We start from the raw sequence: 20,681 nt of genomic DNA on the forward strand, positions 1-20,681 counted from the left end.
CTGACAGGATAGGCGAGGAAAGGCATAGGAGATTTCCACACCCAGTAAGGCAGACTTTCCCGAAATGGAAGAAAGAAACGAGCAAACAGAGACACCGGTAGCCCGCCCGGATCAGAGTCTGCTCCTTAGAGAAAGCACCCTGACCAGGTTCACCCGTGGGTGGGTGGCGAGCCAGTGGCATTCAGAAGCGCGAGGCCCGCAGTCTGTGCAGAAGACACCTGCACTCGGGTGTGTGTGGCGGCACGATTCCCAAGCAGCTCCAAATGGTAATCCAAAGAGAAGCCAGGGAGTCCCCAAGGCCCCAGGTGTCCTCAGCCCACGACTGGCTGCTGTGGGAATGCGAAGCCCGGCTCCTTGTCTCAGAGCGGGACTACCAGGAGGTGTGACGTACACCCCGGGGTTCCCAGGAGGATCAGGCTGAAGCTGGTACTTGGCCTGAAAATGTCCCCTCGCATGGGCACCCCCTTCCGCTTCCGGCTCCTCTACTCCCGGTGCCCCTCCATCCAGGGGCCAGACTTTAAGAAGTCACCCGCAGGAGAATCCCGGTCCCAAAGGAGCCTTCTGGGGGACCCGTGCTGAGAGAGGTTGTGGGCATGGCCCGCTGGGGCTCTGCCCGGCCCAGGGCTGGGAGATGCCACCTCCCAGCTCCGGGTCCCTGCAGGAAGCGTTGGCAAGAACAGGGCCAGTCCCCCAAAGGCCCAGGTGCAGGGAGCCCAGGCCAAGCAGCCTGTGGAGGAAGCCACATGCCGTGCCACCCCGGGAACACGACTGCAGGTCGCGGCCCCTCCCGCCTCCTCCCCGACATGGCGCAGGGCTCAGAGACACCTGAGACGCTGCTACCAAAGTCCAAGGGGCATCGGTTGCTCCTCCAAAGCACCCGAGCAGACCGCGTTGTCCAGCCAGCCCCTGGGCCTCCCTGGGGTGCCCAGCACAAAAGTGCAGACAACCACCGGACTCGCAATATCAGTTTGAGGATGTTTCTGCCATTCTAAGGACCCGCAGGCCAGCTGGGCCTTCAGGCAGGACAGAGAGCCCCGGAGTCCGACGTGGAGAGCTGCGTGGACGTCCCCATCAGGAGGCGGTCCCCACCTCCGAGGCTCTCCCCTTGCGGGGAGCGGCAGCCCCAGGGCCTCAGGGAAGACACCAGGCTGGGCCCCCGCGGCACAGCGGGGCACGTCCCCGTCCCCGGCAGGCGACTTAGCGATGCCTGCGCCAGACTGCTGCGGCCGCCCTGCTGCCGGGTTCCTGGAGGGCTTCCTGGAAGCAGCGTCCACACCAAGCCCCTGGAAGGCCCAGGCGACGGAGGAGCCGGTCAGGCAGGGGCCGAGGACGGTGACGGGCGGGGAGGAGCGTGTCAGGCAGGGGCCGGGGACGGTGACAGGCCGGGCGGGAAGGAGCCGGTCAGGCAGGGGCCCAGGACAGTGACGGGCCTGGCCGGGGAGGAGCGAGTCAGGCAGTGGCCCAGGTGGTGGGCCGGGCGGGGAGGAGCCTGTCAGGCAGGGGCAGAGGACGGTGACGGTGACGGGCCGGGGCGGGAAGGGGCCGGTCAGGCAGGGGCAGGGGCCGAGGACAGTGACGGGCCTGGCGGGGGAGGAGCGCGTCAGGCAGGGGCAGAGGAGACGGGCTGGGTAAGGGGTAGGGTGACAGTTAGGGCACAATTCACAATCGCAAAGATGTGGAAGCGACCCGAGTGCCCATCCATCCAGGAGTGCATTAATAACATGCGGCGCGTGGACACCACGGAGTGCCGTTCGGCTGTGAGGAGCAGCGGTGAGAGGGCGCCTCTCGTGTTCTCCTGGCCAGAGCTGGAACCCGTTCCAGTAGGCCAGGTATCCCAAGAACGGACACACGAGCACCGCGTGCGCGCGCTCACCGGCAAATTGGTACGAACGGATGGACGCCTAAGTGGACAGCGAGGAATCACCTTCATCGGGTGGGTGTCGGGCGGGCGTGGGGAGGGGGTGGGCATCCACATCCATTAGGGAGGGGGTGGGTGCGCACCGACTGGGGGATGGGCGCACTTGAAGCTCTGACCCGAGGGGGGAGGCGGGGAAAGAGCAATGCACCCGACCTGAACATCGGTACCCCCACAATACGCTGGGAGAAAATGAGAAATAAATAAGGAGACAGGGGGGAGGGGGGCACGGGCAACACATGTCACCTCAATACTTGTACTCCCATCATCTGCTTGAAAAGAGAGAGAAAAGAAAATGCAATAATAGAGATAAGAGACACTTTCTAAGAAAATGAATCCGAAAAGAAAAGTAAAAGGAGGCCTGTCGAGCAGGTCTGGGTGTGACTCCGGATCCCCCAACCTCCAGTGCCACCACCAGAGATTCCTACGTGTAGCCCATAGAACCCCAAAAGCAACGGGACGGGTTCTGGTCACATACTCGCTCAAAGTGACATCCTGGAATCCTTCCGGAACTCCCTCCCCTCTCAGACTCTCGAGGTTTCCTCCAGCGTGTCGGTTCCCACAGACCAGACCTTTGGTCTGAGACCTGACAGTCCAGATGGCACGCATGCTGCCCCGTGGCGGCGGTGTCCCGGCTTGGGACAAGAGGAGGCCCCACGGTGCGGGCTGGGGCGGCAGGCACCGCGGCGGGCGCTGAGGGTGGGGGTGATCCGCCGGACCGCCACCCCGCCGCGCTCCCAGCAAGGGGACAGAGCAACAGGCAAAAAAAAAAAAAAAAAAAAGCCTAGGGCACCCGGGATTCCCAGGCGGTCTTCTCCCATCCAAGTACTAACCAGGCCCGACGCTGCTTAGCTTCGGAGATCAGACGAGATGGGGCGCGTTCGGGGTGGTGTGGCCGTAGACCGCGGAGGGCGCCCCTGCCCCGCTCAAGAGGCCAGCCTCACCGCGCCTCCCAGGGATAACGCTGACCCGCGCCGGGCCTGTGGAGTTCGCCGGCCCGGTCGGGCGGACTCCGGAGGACTGAGGTGAGGGACCGGGAGGGGTGGGGTGGGGTGGGGTGGGTGGCTGTCTACACACACACACACACACACACACAAACAGACACGATGCGCCTCCACGGCTGGACCCGCCAAGGTGGAGACCTTCCAGCCCCCCTCCTCTCCTCACCTGGCCTCCTTCACCTACCCGCCCCCACCCCCAGCGCGCCGCCGCTGACTGCGCACGCGCGCTCACCCTTTGACCCCAGCCAGGGGCCGCCCTCCCGCACAACCCCTGTCAGCTGCGCCCCCGCCCCGTGGGTGGGCTGCCGCCTATTCCCCAGGGCCAGGGCTGGGGCACAGCGCATGGGGGAGGGGAGCGAGTGTAGGGGCGTCTCTCGGGATGTGTCCCATGGCTGGGGTGGGGCGGGGTGGTTTGGGGGGCGCTGAAGAAATCAGTCCCCTCCGTCTCCTACCTCTGGAAAACCCCCAACCCCTTGGAGAACTGCCGGCACCGCTAGCGTGGGGGCCGGGACCCTGCTCTGTGTCCTCCTGTGGCCCAGTCCAAGGGGCCTGGGCCTGGCCCGGGGCTGGATTGGACCCCAGCCACCCTCGGGTGTGGACTTGCTAAAAGCCGGCGATTAGATATTGGATTCGAGCTTCCTTGAGGTCATTTCACTAATGAATGCACCGAAAAGAGTTTCCTAATCCATCTGTGAGGGTGGCAACTGAAAGAGAATTTTAAAGCTGACAGGATAGGCGAGGAAAGGCATAGGAGATTTCCACACCCAGTAAGGCAGACTTTCCCGAAATGGAAGAAAGAAACGAGCAAACAGAGACACCGGTAGCCCGCCCGGATCAGAGTCTGCTCCTTAGAGAAAGCACCCTGACCAGGTTCACCCGTGGGTGGGTGGCGAGCCAGTGGCATTCAGAAGCGCGAGGCCCGCAGTCTGTGCAGAAGACACCTGCACTCGGGTGTGTGTGGCGGCACGATTCCCAAGCAGCTCCAAATGGTAATCCAAAGAGAAGCCAGGGAGTCCCCAAGGCCCCAGGTGTCCTCAGCCCACGACTGGCTGCTGTGGGAATGCGAAGCCCGGCTCCTTGTCTCAGAGCGGGACTACCAGGAGGTGTGACGTACACCCCGGGGTTCCCAGGAGGATCAGGCTGAAGCTGGTACTTGGCCTGAAAATGTCCCCTCGCATGGGCACCCCCTTCCGCTTCCGGCTCCTCTACTCCCGGTGCCCCTCCATCCAGGGGCCAGACTTTAAGAAGTCACCCGCAGGAGAATCCCGGTCCCAAAGGAGCCTTCTGGGGGACCCGTGCTGAGAGAGGTTGTGGGCATGGCCCGCTGGGGCTCTGCCCGGCCCAGGGCTGGGAGATGCCACCTCCCAGCTCCGGGTCCCTGCAGGAAGCGTTGGCAAGAACAGGGCCAGTCCCCCAAAGGCCCAGGTGCAGGGAGCCCAGGCCAAGCAGCCTGTGGAGGAAGCCACATGCCGTGCCACCCCGGGAACACGACTGCAGGTCGCGGCCCCTCCCGCCTCCTCCCCGACATGGCGCAGGGCTCAGAGACACCTGAGACGCTGCTACCAAAGTCCAAGGGGCATCGGTTGCTCCTCCAAAGCACCCGAGCAGACCGCGTTGTCCAGCCAGCCCCTGGGCCTCCCTGGGGTGCCCAGCACAAAAGTGCAGACAACCACCGGACTCGCAATATCAGTTTGAGGATGTTTCTGCCATTCTAAGGACCCGCAGGCCAGCTGGGCCTTCAGGCAGGACAGAGAGCCCCGGAGTCCGACGTGGAGAGCTGCGTGGACGTCCCCATCAGGAGGCGGTCCCCACCTCCGAGGCTCTCCCCTTGCGGGGAGCGGCAGCCCCAGGGCCTCAGGGAAGACACCAGGCTGGGCCCCCGCGGCACAGCGGGGCACGTCCCCGTCCCCGGCAGGCGACTTAGCGATGCCTGCGCCAGACTGCTGCGGCCGCCCTGCTGCCGGGTTCCTGGAGGGCTTCCTGGAAGCAGCGTCCACACCAAGCCCCTGGAAGGCCCAGGCGACGGAGGAGCCGGTCAGGCAGGGGCCGAGGACGGTGACGGGCGGGGAGGAGCGTGTCAGGCAGGGGCCGGGGACGGTGACAGGCCGGGCGGGAAGGAGCCGGTCAGGCAGGGGCCCAGGACAGTGACGGGCCTGGCCGGGGAGGAGCGAGTCAGGCAGTGGCCCAGGTGGTGGGCCGGGCGGGGAGGAGCCTGTCAGGCAGGGGCAGAGGACGGTGACGGTGACGGGCCGGGGCGGGAAGGGGCCGGTCAGGCAGGGGCAGGGGCCGAGGACAGTGACGGGCCTGGCGGGGGAGGAGCGCGTCAGGCAGGGGCAGAGGAGACGGGCTGGGTAAGGGGTAGGGTGACAGTTAGGGCACAATTCACAATCGCAAAGATGTGGAAGCGACCCGAGTGCCCATCCATCCAGGAGTGCATTAATAACATGCGGCGCGTGGACACCACGGAGTGCCGTTCGGCTGTGAGGAGCAGCGGTGAGAGGGCGCCTCTCGTGTTCTCCTGGCCAGAGCTGGAACCCGTTCCAGTAGGCCAGGTATCCCAAGAACGGACACACGAGCACCGCGTGCGCGCGCTCACCGGCAAATTGGTACGAACGGATGGACGCCTAAGTGGACAGCGAGGAATCACCTTCATCGGGTGGGTGTCGGGCGGGCGTGGGGAGGGGGTGGGCATCCACATCCATTAGGGAGGGGGTGGGTGCGCACCGACTGGGGGATGGGCGCACTTGAAGCTCTGACCCGAGGGGGGAGGCGGGGAAAGAGCAATGCACCCGACCTGAACATCGGTACCCCCACAATACGCTGGGAGAAAATGAGAAATAAATAAGGAGACAGGGGGGAGGGGGGCACGGGCAACACATGTCACCTCAATACTTGTACTCCCATCATCTGCTTGAAAAGAGAGAGAAAAGAAAATGCAATAATAGAGATAAGAGACACTTTCTAAGAAAATGAATCCGAAAAGAAAAGTAAAAGGAGGCCTGTCGAGCAGGTCTGGGTGTGACTCCGGATCCCCCAACCTCCAGTGCCACCACCAGAGATTCCTACGTGTAGCCCATAGAACCCCAAAAGCAACGGGACGGGTTCTGGTCACATACTCGCTCAAAGTGACATCCTGGAATCCTTCCGGAACTCCCTCCCCTCTCAGACTCTCGAGGTTTCCTCCAGCGTGTCGGTTCCCACAGACCAGACCTTTGGTCTGAGACCTGACAGTCCAGATGGCACGCATGCTGCCCCGTGGCGGCGGTGTCCAGGCTTGGGACAAGAGGAGGCCCCACGGTGCGGGCTGGGGCGGCAGGCACCGCGGCGGGCGCTGAGGGTGGGGGTGATCCGCCGGACCGCCACCCCGCCGCGCTCCCAGCAAGGGGACAGAGCAACAGGCAAAAAAAAAAAAAAAAAAAAGCCTAGGGCACCCGGGATTCCCAGGCGGTCTTCTCCCATCCAAGTACTAACCAGGCCCGACGCTGCTTAGCTTCGGAGATCAGACGAGATGGGGCGCGTTCGGGGTGGTGTGGCCGTAGACCGCGGAGGGCGCCCCTGCCCCGCTCAAGAGGCCAGCCTCACCGCGCCTCCCAGGGATAACGCTGACCCGCGCCGGGCCTGTGGAGTTCGCCGGCCCGGTCGGGCGGACTCCGGAGGACTGAGGTGAGGGACCGGGAGGGGTGGGGTGGGGTGGGGTGGGGGGCTGTCTACACACACACACACACACACACACACAAACAGACACGATGCGCCTCCACGGCTGGACCCGCCAAGGTGGAGACCTTCCAGCCCCCCTCCTCTCCTCACCTCGCCTCCTTCACCTACCCGCCCCCACCCCCAGCGCGCCGCCGCTGACTGCGCACGCGCGCTCACCCTTTGACCCCAGCCAGGGGCCGCCCTCCCGCACAACCCCTGTCAGCTGCGCCCCCGCCCCGTGGGTGGGCTGCCGCCTATTCCCCAGGGCCAGGGCTGGGGCACAGCGCATGGGGGAGGGGAGCGAGTGTAGGGGCGTCTCTCGGGATGTGTCCCATGGCTGGGGTGGGGCGGGGTGGTTTGGGGGGCGCTGAAGAAATCAGTCCCCTCCGTCTCCTACCTCTGGAAAACCCCCAACCCCTTGGAGAACTGCCGGCACCGCTAGCGTGGGGGCCGGGACCCTGCTCTGTGTCCTCCTGTGGCCCAGTCCAAGGGGCCTGGGCCTGGCCCGGGGCTGGATTGGACCCCAGCCACCCTCGGGTGTGGACTTGCTAAAAGCCGGCGATTAGATATTGGATTCGAGCTTCCTTGAGGTCATTTCACTAATGAATGCACCGAAAAGAGTTTCCTAATCCATCTGTGAGGGTGGCAACTGAAAGAGAATTTTAAAGCTGACAGGATAGGCGAGGAAAGGCATAGGAGATTTCCACACCCAGTAAGGAAGACTTTCCCGAAATGGAAGAAAGAAACGAGCAAACAGAGACACCGGTAGCCCGCCCGGATCAGAGTCTGCTCCTTAGAGAAAGCACCCTGACCAGGTTCACCCGTGGGTGGGTGGCGAGCCAGTGGCATTCAGAAGCGCGAGGCCCGCAGTCTGTGCAGAAGACACCTGCACTCGGGTGTGTGTGGCGGCACGATTCCCAAGCAGCTCCAAATGGTAATCCAAAGAGAAGCCAGGGAGTTCCCAAGGCCCCAGGTGTCCTCAGCCCACGACTGGCTGCTGTGGGAATGCGAAGCCCGGCTCCTTGTCTCAGAGCGGGACTACCAGGAGGTGTGACGTACACCCCGGGGTTCCCAGGAGGATCAGGCTGAAGCTGGTACTTGGCCTGAAAATGTCCCCTCGCATGGGCACCCCCTTCCGCTTCCGGCTCCTCTACTCCCGGTGCCCCTCCATCCAGGGGCCAGACTTTAAGAAGTCACCCGCAGGAGAATCCCGGTCCCAAAGGAGCCTTCTGGGGGACCCGTGCTGAGAGAGGTTGTGGGCATGGCCCGCTGGGGCTCTGCCCGGCCCAGGGCTGGGAGATGCCACCTCCCAGCTCCGGGTCCCTGCAGGAAGCGTTGGCAAGAACAGGGCCAGTCCCCCAAAGGCCCAGGTGCAGGGAGCCCAGGCCAAGCAGCCTGTGGAGGAAGCCACATGCCGTGCCACCCCGGGAACACGACTGCAGGTCGCGGCCCCTCCCGCCTCCTCCCCGACATGGCGCAGGGCTCAGAGACACCTGAGACGCTGCTACCAAAGTCCAAGGGGCATCGGTTGCTCCTCCAAAGCACCCGAGCAGACCGCGTTGTCCAGCCAGCCCCTGGGCCTCCCTGGGGTGCCCAGCACAAAAGTGCAGACAACCACCGGACTCGCCATATCAGTTTGAGGATGTTTCTGCCATTCTAAGGACCCGCAGGCCAGCTGGGCCTTCAGGCAGGACAGAGAGCCCCGGAGTCCGACGTGGAGAGCTGCGTGGACGTCCCCATCAGGAGGCGGTCCCCACCTCCGAGGCTCTCCCCTTGCGGGGAGCGGCAGCCCCAGGGCCTCAGGGAAGACACCAGGCTGGGCCCCCGCGGCACAGCGGGGCACGTCCCCGTCCCCGGCAGGCGACTTAGCGATGCCTGCGCCAGACTGCTGCGGCCGCCCTGCTGCCGGGTTCCTGGAGGGCTTCCTGGAAGCAGCGTCCACACCAAGCCCCTGGAAGGCCCAGGCGACGGAGGAGCCGGTCAGGCAGGGGCCGAGGACGGTGACGGGCGGGGAGGAGCGTGTCAGGCAGGGGCCGGGGACGGTGACAGGCCGGGCGGGAAGGAGCCGGTCAGGCAGGGGCCCAGGACAGTGACGGGCCTGGCCGGGGAGGAGCGAGTCAGGCAGTGGCCCAGGTGGTGGGCCGGGCGGGGAGGAGCCTGTCAGGCAGGGGCAGAGGACGGTGACGGTGACGGGCCGGGGCGGGAAGGGGCCGGTCAGGCAGGGGCAGGGGCCGAGGACAGTGACGGGCCTGGCGGGGGAGGAGCGCGTCAGGCAGGGGCAGAGGAGACGGGCTGGGTAAGGGGTAGGGTGACAGTTAGGGCACAATTCACAATCGCAAAGATGTGGAAGCGACCCGAGTGCCCATCCATCCAGGAGTGCATTAATAACATGCGGCGCGTGGACACCACGGAGTGCCGTTCGGCTGTGAGGAGCAGCGGTGAGAGGGCGCCTCTCGTGTTCTCCTGGCCAGAGCTGGAACCCGTTCCAGTAGGCCAGGTATCCCAAGAACGGACACACGAGCACCGCGTGCGCGCGCTCACCGGCAAATTGGTACGAACGGATGGACGCCTAAGTGGACAGCGAGGAATCACCTTCATCGGGTGGGTGTCGGGCGGGCGTGGGGAGGGGGTGGGCATCCACATCCATTAGGGAGGGGGTGGGTGCGCACCGACTGGGGGATGGGCGCACTTGAAGCTCTGACCCGAGGGGGGAGGCGGGGAAAGAGCAATGCACCCGACCTGAACATCGGTACCCCCACAATACGCTGGGAGAAAATGAGAAATAAATAAGGAGACAGGGGGGAGGGGGGCACGGGCAACACATGTCACCTCAATACTTGTACTCCCATCATCTGCTTGAAAAGAGAGAGAAAAGAAAATGCAATAATAGAGATAAGAGACACTTTCTAAGAAAATGAATCCGAAAAGAAAAGTAAAAGGAGGCCTGTCGAGCAGGTCTGGGTGTGACTCCGGATCCCCCAACCTCCAGTGCCACCACCAGAGATTCCTACGTGTAGCCCATAGAACCCCAAAAGCAACGGGACGGGTTCTGGTCACATACTCGCTCAAAGTGACATCCTGGAATCCTTCCGGAACTCCCTCCCCTCTCAGACTCTCGAGGTTTCCTCCAGCGTGTCGGTTCCCACAGACCAGACCTTTGGTCTGAGACCTGACAGTCCAGATGGCACGCATGCTGCCCCGTGGCGGCGGTGTCCCGGCTTGGGACAAGAGGAGGCCCCACGGTGCGGGCTGGGGCGGCAGGCACCGCGGCGGGCGCTGAGGGTGGGGGTGATCCGCCGGACCGCCACCCCGCCGCGCTCCCAGCAAGGGGACAGAGCAACAGGCAAAAAAAAAAAAAAAAAAAAGCCTAGGGCACCCGGGATTCCCAGGCGGTCTTCTCCCATCCAAGTACTAACCAGGCCCGACGCTGCTTAGCTTCGGAGATCAGACGAGATGGGGCGCGTTCGGGGTGGTGTGGCCGTAGACCGCGGAGGGCGCCCCTGCCCCGCTCAAGAGGCCAGCCTCACCGCGCCTCCCAGGGATAACGCTGACCCGCGCCGGGCCTGTGGAGTTCGCCGGCCCGGTCGGGCGGACTCCGGAGGACTGAGGTGAGGGACCGGGAGGGGTGGGGTGGGGTGGGGTGGGTGGCTGTCTACACACACACACACACACACACACAAACAGACACGATGCGCCTCCACGGCTGGACCCGCCAAGGTGGAGACCTTCCAGCCCCCCTCCTCTCCTCACCTGGCCTCCTTCACCTACCCGCCCCCACCCCCAGCGCGCCGCCGCTGACTGCGCACGCGCGCTCACCCTTTGACCCCAGCCAGGGGCCGCCCTCCCGCACAACCCCTGTCAGCTGCGCCCCCGCCCCGTGGGTGGGCTGCCGCCTATTCCCCAGGGCCAGGGCTGGGGCACAGCGCATGGGGGAGGGGAGCGAGTGTAGGGGCGTCTGTCGGGATGTGTCCCATGGCTGGGGTGGGGCGGGGTGGTTTGGGGGGCGCTGAAGAAATCAGTCCCCTCCGTCTCCTACCTCTGGAAAACCCCCAACCCCTTGGAGAACTGCCGGCACCGCTAGCGTGGGGGCCGGGACCCTGCTCTGTGTCCTCCTGTGGCCCAGTCCAAGGGGCCTGGGCCTGGCCCGGGGCTGGATTGGACCCCAGCCACCCTCGGGTGTGGACTTGCTAAAAGCCGGCGATTAGATATTGGATTCGAGCTTCCTTGAGGTCATTTCACTAATGAATGCACCGAAAAGAGTTTCCTAATCCATCTGTGAGGGTGGCAACTGAAAGAGAATTTTAAAGCTGACAGGATAGGCGAGGAAAGGCATAGGAGATTTCCACACCCAGTAAGGAAGACTTTCCCGAAATGGAAGAAAGAAACGAGCAAACAGAGACACCGGTAGCCCGCCCGGATCAGAGTCTGCTCCTTAGAGAAAGCACCCTGACCAGGTTCACCCGTGGGTGGGTGGCGAGCCAGTGGCATTCAGAAGCGCGAGGCCCGCAGTCTGTGCAGAAGACACCTGCACTCGGGTGTGTGTGGCGGCACGATTCCCAAGCAGCTCCAAATGGTAATCCAAAGAGAAGCCAGGGAGTCCCCAAGGCCCCAGGTGTCCTCAGCCCACGACTGGCTGCTGTGGGAATGCGAAGCCCGGCTCCTTGTCTCAGAGCGGGACTACCAGGAGGTGTGACGTACACCCCGGGGTTCCCAGGAGGATCAGGCTGAAGCTGGTACTTGGCCTGAAAATGTCCCCTCGCATGGGCACCCCCTTCCGCTTCCGGCTCCTCTACTCCCGGTGCCCCTCCATCCAGGGGCCAGACTTTAAGAAGTCACCCGCAGGAGAATCCCGGTCCCAAAGGAGCCTTCTGGGGGACCCGTGCTGAGAGAGGTTGTGGGCATGGCCCGCTGGGGCTCTGCCCGGCCCAGGGCTGGGAGATGCCACCTCCCAGCTCCGGGTCCCTGCAGGAAGCGTTGGCAAGAACAGGGCCAGTCCCCCAAAGGCCCAGGTGCAGGGAGCCCAGGCCAAGCAGCCTGTGGAGGAAGCCACATGCCGTGCCACCCCGGGAACACGACTGCAGGTCGCGGCCCCTCCCGCCTCCTCCCCGACATGGCGCAGGGCTCAGAGACACCTGAGACGCTGCTACCAAAGTCCAAGGGGCATCGGTTGCTCCTCCAAAGCACCCGAGCAGACCGCGTTGTCCAGCCAGCCCCTGGGCCTCCCTGGGGTGCCCAGCACAAAAGTGCAGACAACCACCGGACTCGCGATATCAGTTTGAGGATGTTTCTGCCATTCTAAGGACCCGCAGGCCAGCTGGGCCTTCAGGCAGGACAGAGAGCCCCGGAGTCCGACGTGGAGAGCTGCGTGGACGTCCCCATCAGGAGGCGGTCCCCACCTCCGAGGCTCTCCCCTTGCGGGGAGCGGCAGCCCCAGGGCCTCAGGGAAGACACCAGGCTGGGCCCCCGCGGCACAGCGGGGCACGTCCCCGTCCCCGGCAGGCGACTTAGCGATGCCTGCGCCAGACTGCTGCGGCCGCCCTGCTGCCGGGTTCCTGGAGGGCTTCCTGGAAGCAGCGTCCACACCAAGCCCCTGGAAGGCCCAGGCGACGGAGGAGCCGGTCAGGCAGGGGCCGAGGACGGTGACGGGCGGGGAGGAGCGTGTCAGGCAGGGGCCGGGGACGGTGACAGGCCGGGCGGGAAGGAGCCGGTCAGGCAGGGGCCCAGGACAGTGACGGGCCTGGCCGGGGAGGAGCGAGTCAGGCAGTGGCCCAGGTGGTGGGCCGGGCGGGGAGGAGCCTGTCAGGCAGGGGCAGAGGACGGTGACGGTGACGGGCCGGGGCGGGAAGGGGCCGGTCAGGCAGGGGCAGGGGCCGAGGACAGTGACGGGCCTGGCGGGGGAGGAGCGCGTCAGGCAGGGGCAGAGGAGACGGGCTGGGTAAGGGGTAGGGTGACAGTTAGGGCACAATTCACAATCGCAAAGATGTGGAAGCGACCCGAGTGCCCATCCATCCAGGAGTGCATTAATAACATGCGGCGCGTGGACACCACGGAGTGCCGTTCGGCTGTGAGGAGCAGCGGTGAGAGGGCGCCTCTCGTGTTCTCCTGGCCAGAGCTGGAACCCGTTCCAGTAGGCCAGGTATCCCAAGAACGGACACACGAGCACCGCGTGCGCGCGCTCACCGGCAAATTGGTACGAACGGATGGACGCCTAAGTGGACAGCGAGGAATCACCTTCATCGGGTGGGTGTCGGGCGGGCGTGGGGAGGGGGTGGGCATCCACATCCATTAGGGAGGGGGTGGGTGCGCACCGACTGGGGGATGGGCGCACTTGAAGCTCTGACCCGAGGGGGGAGGCGGGGAAAGAGCAATGCACCCGACCTGAACATCGGTACCCCCACAATACGCTGGGAGAAAATGAGAAATAAATAAGGAGACAGGGGGGAGGGGGGCACGGGCAACACATGTCACCTCAATACTTGTACTCCCATCATCTGCTTGAAAAGAGAGAGAAAAGAAAATGCAATAATAGAGATAAGAGACACTTTCTAAGAAAATGAATCCGAAAAGAAAAGTAAAAGGAGGCCTGTCGAGCAGGTCTGGGTGTGACTCCGGATCCCCCAACCTCCAGTGCCACCACCAGAGATTCCTACGTGTAGCCCATAGAACCCCAAAAGCAACGGGACGGGTTCTGGTCACATACTCGCTCAAAGTGACATCCTGGAATCCTTCCGGAACTCCCTCCCCTCTCAGACTCTCGAGGTTTCCTCCAGCGTGTCGGTTCCCACAGACCAGACCTTTGGTCTGAGACCTGACAGTCCAGATGGCACGCATGCTGCCCCGTGGCGGCGGTGTCCCGGCTTGGGACAAGAGGAGGCCCCACGGTGCGGGCTGGGGCGGCAGGCACCGCGGCGGGCGCTGAGGGTGGGGGTGATCCGCCGGACCGCCACCCCGCCGCGCTCCCAGCAAGGGGACAGAGCAACAGGCAAAAAAAAAAAAAAAAAAAGCCTAGGGCACCCGGGATTCCCAGGCGGTCTTCTCCCATCCAAGTACTAACCAGGCCCGACGCTGCTTAGCTTCGGAGATCAGACGAGATGGGGCGCGTTCGGGGTGGTGTGGCCGTAGACCGCGGAGGGCGCCCCTGCCCCGCTCAAGAGGCCAGCCTCACCGCGCCTCCCAGGGATAACGCTGACCCGCGCCGGGCCTGTGGAGTTCGCCGGCCCGGTCGGGCGGACTCCGGAGGACTGAGGTGAGGGACCGGGAGGGGTGGGGTGGGGTGGGGTGGGGGGCTGTCTACACACACACACACACACACACACACAAACAGACACGATGCGCCTCCACGGCTGGACCCGCCAAGGTGGAGACCTTCCAGCCCCCCTCCTCTCCTCACCTCGCCTCCTTCACCTACCCGCCCCCACCCCCAGCGCGCCGCCGCTGACTGCGCACGCGCGCTCACCCTTTGACCCCAGCCAGGGGCCGCCCTCCCGCACAACCCCTGTCAGCTGCGCCCCCGCCCCGTGGGTGGGCTGCCGCCTATTCCCCAGGGCCAGGGCTGGGGCACAGCGCATGGGGGAGGGGAGCGAGTGTAGGGGCGTCTCTCGGGATGTGTCCCATGGCTGGGGTGGGGCGGGGTGGTTTGGGGGGCGCTGAAGAAATCAGTCCCCTCCGTCTCCTACCTCTGGAAAACCCCCAACCCCTTGGAGAACTGCCGGCACCGCTAGCGTGGGGGCCGGGACCCTGCTCTGTGTCCTCCTGTGGCCCAGTCCAAGGGGCCTGGGCCTGGCCCGGGGCTGGATTGGACCCCAGCCACCCTCGGGTGTGGACTTGCTAAAAGCCGGCGATTAGATATTGGATTCGAGCTTCCTTGAGGTCATTTCACTAATGAATGCACCGAAAAGAGTTTCCTAATCCATCTGTGAGGGTGGCAACTGAAAGAGAATTTTAAAGCTGACAGGATAGGCGAGGAAAGGCATAGGAGATTTCCACACCCAGTAAGGAAGACTTTCCCGAAATGGAAGAAAGAAACGAGCAAACAGAGACACCGGTAGCCCGCCCGGATCAGAGTCTGCTCCTTAGAGAAAGCACCCTGACCAGGTTCACCCGTGGGTGGGTGGCGAGCCAGTGGCATTCAGAAGCGCGAGGCCCGCAGTCTGTGCAGAAGACACCTGCACTCGGGTGTGTGTGGCGGCACGATTCCCAAGCAGCTCCAAATGGTAATCCAAAGAGAAGCCAGGGAGTCCCCAAGGCCCCAGGTGTCCTCAGCCCACGACTGGCTGCTGTGGGAATGCGAAGCCCGGCTCCTTGTCTCAGAGCGGGACTACCAGGAGGTGTGACGTACACCCCGGGGTTCCCAGGAGGATCAGGCTGAAGCTGGTACTTGGCCTGAAAATGTCCCCTCGCATGGGCACCCCCTTCCGCTTCCGGCTCCTCTACTCCCGGTGCCCCTCCATCCAGGGGCCAGACTTTAAGAAGTCACCCGCAGGAGAATCCCGGTCCCAAAGGAGCCTTCTGGGGGACCCGTGCTGAGAGAGGTTGTGGGCATGGCCCGCTGGGGCTCTGCCCGGCCCAGGGCTGGGAGATGCCACCTCCCAGCTCCGGGTCCCTGCAGGAAGCGTTGGCAAGAACAGGGCCAGTCCCCCAAAGGCCCAGGTGCAGGGAGCCCAGGCCAAGCAGCCTGTGGAGGAAGCCACATGCCGTGCCACCCCGGGAACACGACTGCAGGTCGCGGCCCCTCCCGCCTCCTCCCCGACATGGCGCAGGGCTCAGAGACACCTGAGACGCTGCTACCAAAGTCCAAGGGGCATCGGTTGCTCCTCCAAAGCACCCGAGCAGACCGCGTTGTCCAGCCAGCCCCTGGGCCTCCCTGGGGTGCCCAGCACAAAAGTGCAGACAACCACCGGACTCGCAATATCAGTTTGAGGATGTTTCTGCCATTCTAAGGACCCGCAGGCCAGCTGGGCCTTCAGGCAGGACAGAGAGCCCCGGAGTCCGACGTGGAGAGCTGCGTGGACGTCCCCATCAGGAGGCGGTCCCCACCTCCGAGGCTCTCCCCTTGCGGGGAGCGGCAGCCCCAGGGCCTCAGGGAAGACACCAGGCTGGGCCCCCGCGGCACAGCGGGGCACGTCCCCGTCCCCGGCAGGCGACTTAGCGATGCCTGCGCCAGACTGCTGCGGCCGCCCTGCTGCCGGGTTCCTGGAGGGCTTCCTGGAAGCAGCGTCCACACCAAGCCCCTGGAAGGCCCAGGCGACGGAGGAGCCGGTCAGGCAGGGGCCGAGGACGGTGACGGGCGGGGAGGAGCGTGTCAGGCAGGGGCCGGGGACGGTGACAGGCCGGGCGGGAAGGAGCCGGTCAGGCAGGGGCCCAGGACAGTGACGGGCCTGGCCGGGGAGGAGCGAGTCAGGCAGTGGCCCAGGTGGTGGGCCGGGCGGGGAGGAGCCTGTCAGGCAGGGGCAGAGGACGGTGACGGTGACGGGCCGGGGCGGGAAGGGGCCGGTCAGGCAGGGGCAGGGGCCGAGGACAGTGACGGGCCTGGCGGGGGAGGAGCGCGTCAGGCAGGGGCAGAGGAGACGGGCTGGGTAAGGGGTAGGGTGACAGTTAGGGCACAATTCACAATCGCAAAGATGTGGAAGCGACCCGAGTGCCCATCCATCCAGGAGTGCATTAATAACATGCGGCGCGTGGACACCACGGAGTGCCGTTCGGCTGTGAGGAGCAGCGGTGAGAGGGCGCCTCTCGTGTTCTCCTGGCCAGAGCTGGAACCCGTTCCAGTAGGCCAGGTATCCCAAGAACGGACACACGAGCACCGCGTGCGCGCGCTCACCGGCAAATTGGTACGAACGGATGGACGCCTAAGTGGACAGCGAGGAATCACCTTCATCGGGTGGGTGTCGGGCGGGCGTGGGGAGGGGGTGGGCATCCACATCCATTAGGGAGGGGGTGGGTGCGCACCGACTGGGGGATGGGCGCACTTGAAGCTCTGACCCGAGGGGGGAGGCGGGGAAAGAGCAATGCACCCGACCTGAACATCGGTACCCCCACAATACGCTGGGAGAAAATGAGAAATAAATAAGGAGACAGGGGGGAGGGGGGCACGGGCAACACATGTCACCTCAATACTTGTACTCCCATCATCTGCTTGAAAAGAGAGAGAAAAGAAAATGCAATAATAGAGATAAGAGACACTTTCTAAGAAAATGAATCCGAAAAGAAAAGTAAAAGGAGGCCTGTCGAGCAGGTCTGGGTGTGACTCCGGATCCCCCAACCTCCAGTGCCACCACCAGAGATTCCTACGTGTAGCCCATAGAACCCCAAAAGCAACGGGACGGGTTCTGGTCACATACTCGCTCAAAGTGACATCCTGGAATCCTTCCGGAACTCCCTCCCCTCTCAGACTCTCGAGGTTTCCTCCAGCGTGTCGGTTCCCACAGACCAGACCTTTGGTCTGAGACCTGACAGTCCAGATGGCACGCATGCTGCCCCGTGGCGGCGGTGTCCCGGCTTGGGACAAGAGGAGGCCCCACGGTGCGGGCTGGGGCGGCAGGCACCGCGGCGGGCGCTGAGGGTGGGGGTGATCCGCCGGACCGCCACCCCGCCGCGCTCCCAGCAAGGGGACAGAGCAACAGGCAAAAAAAAAAAAAAAAAAAGCCTAGGGCACCCGGGATTCCCAGGCGGTCTTCTCCCATCCAAGTACTAACCAGGCCCGACGCTGCTTAGCTTCGGAGATCAGACGAGATGGGGCGCGTTCGGGGTGGTGTGGCCGTAGACCGCGGAGGGCGCCCCTGCCCCGCTCAAGAGGCCAGCCTCACCGCGCCTCCCAGGGATAACGCTGACCCGCGCCGGGCCTGTGGAGTTCGCCGGCCCGGTCGGGCGGACTCCGGAGGACTGAGGTGAGGGACCGGGAGGGGTGGGGTGGGGTGGGGTGGGGGGCTGTCTACACACACACACACACACACACACACACAGACACGATGCGCCTCCACGGCTGGACCCGCCAAGGTGGAGACCTTCCAGCCCCCCTCCTCTCCTCACCTCGCCTCCTTCACCTACCCGCCCCCACCCCCAGCGCGCCGCCGCTGACTGCGCACGCGCGCTCACCCTTTGACCCCAGCCAGGGGCCGCCCTCCCGCACAACCCCTGTCAGCTGCGCCCCCGCCCCGTGGGTGGGCTGCCGCCTATTCCCCAGGGCCAGGGCTGGGGCACAGCGCATGGGGGAGGGGAGCGAGTGTAGGGGCGTCTCTCGGGATGTGTCCCATGGCTGGGGTGGGGCGGGGTGGTTTGGGGGGCGCTGAAGAAATCAGTCCCCTCCGTCTCCTACCTCTGGAAAACCCCCAACCCCTTGGAGAACTGCCGGCACCGCTAGCGTGGGGGCCGGGACCCTGCTCTGTGTCCTCCTGTGGCCCAGTCCAAGGGGCCTGGGCCTGGCCCGGGGCTGGATTGGACCCCAGCCACCCTCGGGTGTGGACTTGCTAAAAGCCGGCGATTAGATATTGGATTCGAGCTTCCTTGAGGTCATTTCACTAATGAATGCACCGAAAAGAGTTTCCTAATCCATCTGTGAGGGTGGCAACTGAAAGAGAATTTTAAAGCTGACAGGATAGGCGAGGAAAGGCATAGGAGATTTCCACACCCAGTAAGGAAGACTTTCCCGAAATGGAAGAAAGAAACGAGCAAACAGAGACACCGGTAGCCCGCCCGGATCAGAGTCTGCTCCTTAGAGAAAGCACCCTGACCAGGTTCACCCGTGGGTGGGTGGCGAGCCAGTGGCATTCAGAAGCGCGAGGCCCGCAGTCTGTGCAGAAGACACCTGCACTCGGGTGTGTGTGGCGGCACGATTCCCAAGCAGCTCCAAATGGTAATCCAAAGAGAAGCCAGGGAGTCCCCAAGGCCCCAGGTGTCCTCAGCCCACGACTGGCTGCTGTGGGAATGCGAAGCCCGGCTCCTTGTCTCAGAGCGGGACTACCAGGAGGTGTGACGTACACCCCGGGGTTCCCAGGAGGATCAGGCTGAAGCTGGTACTTGGCCTGAAAATGTCCCCTCGCATGGGCACCCCCTTCCGCTTCCGGCTCCTCTACTCCCGGTGCCCCTCCATCCAGGGGCCAGACTTTAAGAAGTCACCCGCAGGAGAATCCCGGTCCCAAAGGAGCCTTCTGGGGGACCCGTGCTGAGAGAGGTTGTGGGCATGGCCCGCTGGGGCTCTGCCCGGCCCAGGGCTGGGAGATGCCACCTCCCAGCTCCGGGTCCCTGCAGGAAGCGTTGGCAAGAACAGGGCCAGTCCCCCAAAGGCCCAGGTGCAGGGAGCCCAGGCCAAGCAGCCTGTGGAGGAAGCCACATGCCGTGCCACCCCGGGAACACGACTGCAGGTCGCGGCCCCTCCCGCCTCCTCCCCGACATGGCGCAGGGCTCAGAGACACCTGAGACGCTGCTACCAAAGTCCAAGGGGCATCGGTTGCTCCTCCAAAGCACCCGAGCAGACCGCGTTGTCCAGCCAGCCCCTGGGCCTCCCTGGGGTGCCCAGCACAAAAGTGCAGACAACCACCGGACTCGCAATATCAGTTTGAGGATGTTTCTGCCATTCTAAGGACCCGCAGGCCAGCTGGGCCTTCAGGCAGGACAGAGAGCCCCGGAGTCCGACGTGGAGAGCTGCGTGGACGTCCCCATCAGGAGGCGGTCCCCACCTCCGAGGCTCTCCCCTTGCGGGGAGCGGCAGCCCCAGGGCCTCAGGGAAGACACCAGGCTGGGCCCCCGCGGCACAGCGGGGCACGTCCCCGTCCCCGGCAGGCGACTTAGCGATGCCTGCGCCAGACTGCTGCGGCCGCCCTGCTGCCGGGTTCCTGGAGGGCTTCCTGGAAGCAGCGTCCACACCAAGCCCCTGGAAGGCCCAGGCGACGGAGGAGCCGGTCAGGCAGGGGCCGAGGACGGTGACGGGCGGGGAGGAGCGTGTCAGGCAGGGGCCGGGGACGGTGACAGGCCGGGCGGGAAGGAGCCGGTCAGGCAGGGGCCCAGGACAGTGACGGGCCTGGCCGGGGAGGAGCGAGTCAGGCAGTGGCCCAGGTGGTGGGCCGGGCGGGGAGGAGCCTGTCAGGCAGGGGCAGAGGACGGTGACGGTGACGGGCCGGGGCGGGAAGGGGCCGGTCAGGCAGGGGCAGGGGCCGAGGACAGTGACGGGCCTGGCGGGGGAGGAGCGCGTCAGGCAGGGGCAGAGGAGACGGGCTGGGTAAGGGGTAGGGTGACAGTTAGGGCACAATTCACAATCGCAAAGATGTGGAAGCGACCCGAGTGCCCATCCATCCAGGAGTGCATTAATAACATGCGGCGCGTGGACACCACGGAGTGCCGTTCGGCTGTGAGGAGCAGCGGTGAGAGGGCGCCTCTCGTGTTCTCCTGGCCAGAGCTGGAACCCGTTCCAGTAGGCCAGGTATCCCAAGAACGGACACACGAGCACCGCGTGCGCGCGCTCACCGGCAAATTGGTACGAACGGATGGACGCCTAAGTGGACAGCGAGGAATCACCTTCATCGGGTGGGTGTCGGGCGGGCGTGGGGAGGGGGTGGGCATCCACATCCATTAGGGAGGGGGTGGGTGCGCACCGACTGGGGGATGGGCGCACTTGAAGCTCTGACCCGAGGGGGGAGGCGGGGAAAGAGCAATGCACCCGACCTGAACATCGGTACCCCCACAATACGCTGGGAGAAAATGAGAAATAAATAAGGAGACAGGGGGGAGGGGGGCACGGGCAACACATGTCACCTCAATACTTGTACTCCCATCATCTGCTTGAAAAGAGAGAGAAAAGAAAATGCAATAATAGAGATAAGAGACACTTTCTAAGAAAATGAATCCGAAAAGAAAAGTAAAAGGAGGCCTGTCGAGCAGGTCTGGGTGTGACTCCGGATCCCCCAACCTCCAGTGCCACCACCAGAGATTCCTACGTGTAGCCCATAGAACCCCAAAAGCAACGGGACGGGTTCTGGTCACATACTCGCTCAAAGTGACATCCTGGAATCCTTCCGGAACTCCCTCCCCTCTCAGACTCTCGAGGTTTCCTCCAGCGTGTCGGTTCCCACAGACCA

The 20,681-nt window shown here is 64.3% G+C and overlaps 5 pseudogenes; all 5 read right to left on the minus strand.

Moving 5' to 3' along the window:
- Window positions 1-2,696: 2,696 nt before the first annotated feature.
- On the minus strand, window positions 2,697-2,818 carry LOC142866926 (uncharacterized; annotated as a pseudogene).
- A 3,517-nt stretch (window positions 2,819-6,335) lies between these two features.
- LOC142866928 (uncharacterized) lies at window positions 6,336-6,457 on the minus strand (annotated as a pseudogene).
- A 3,519-nt stretch (window positions 6,458-9,976) lies between these two features.
- Window positions 9,977-10,098, minus strand: LOC142866929 (uncharacterized; annotated as a pseudogene).
- A 3,516-nt stretch (window positions 10,099-13,614) lies between these two features.
- LOC142866930 (uncharacterized) lies at window positions 13,615-13,736 on the minus strand (annotated as a pseudogene).
- A 3,518-nt stretch (window positions 13,737-17,254) lies between these two features.
- LOC142866931 (uncharacterized) lies at window positions 17,255-17,376 on the minus strand (annotated as a pseudogene).
- Window positions 17,377-20,681: the final 3,305 nt, after the last annotated feature.

The sequence above is a fragment of the Microcebus murinus genome, unplaced genomic scaffold (assembly GCF_040939455.1).
Source record: "Microcebus murinus isolate Inina unplaced genomic scaffold, M.murinus_Inina_mat1.0 scaf007_hap2_Mmur4.0, whole genome shotgun sequence".
NCBI classification, from domain to species: Eukaryota; Metazoa; Chordata; class Mammalia; order Primates; family Cheirogaleidae; genus Microcebus; species Microcebus murinus.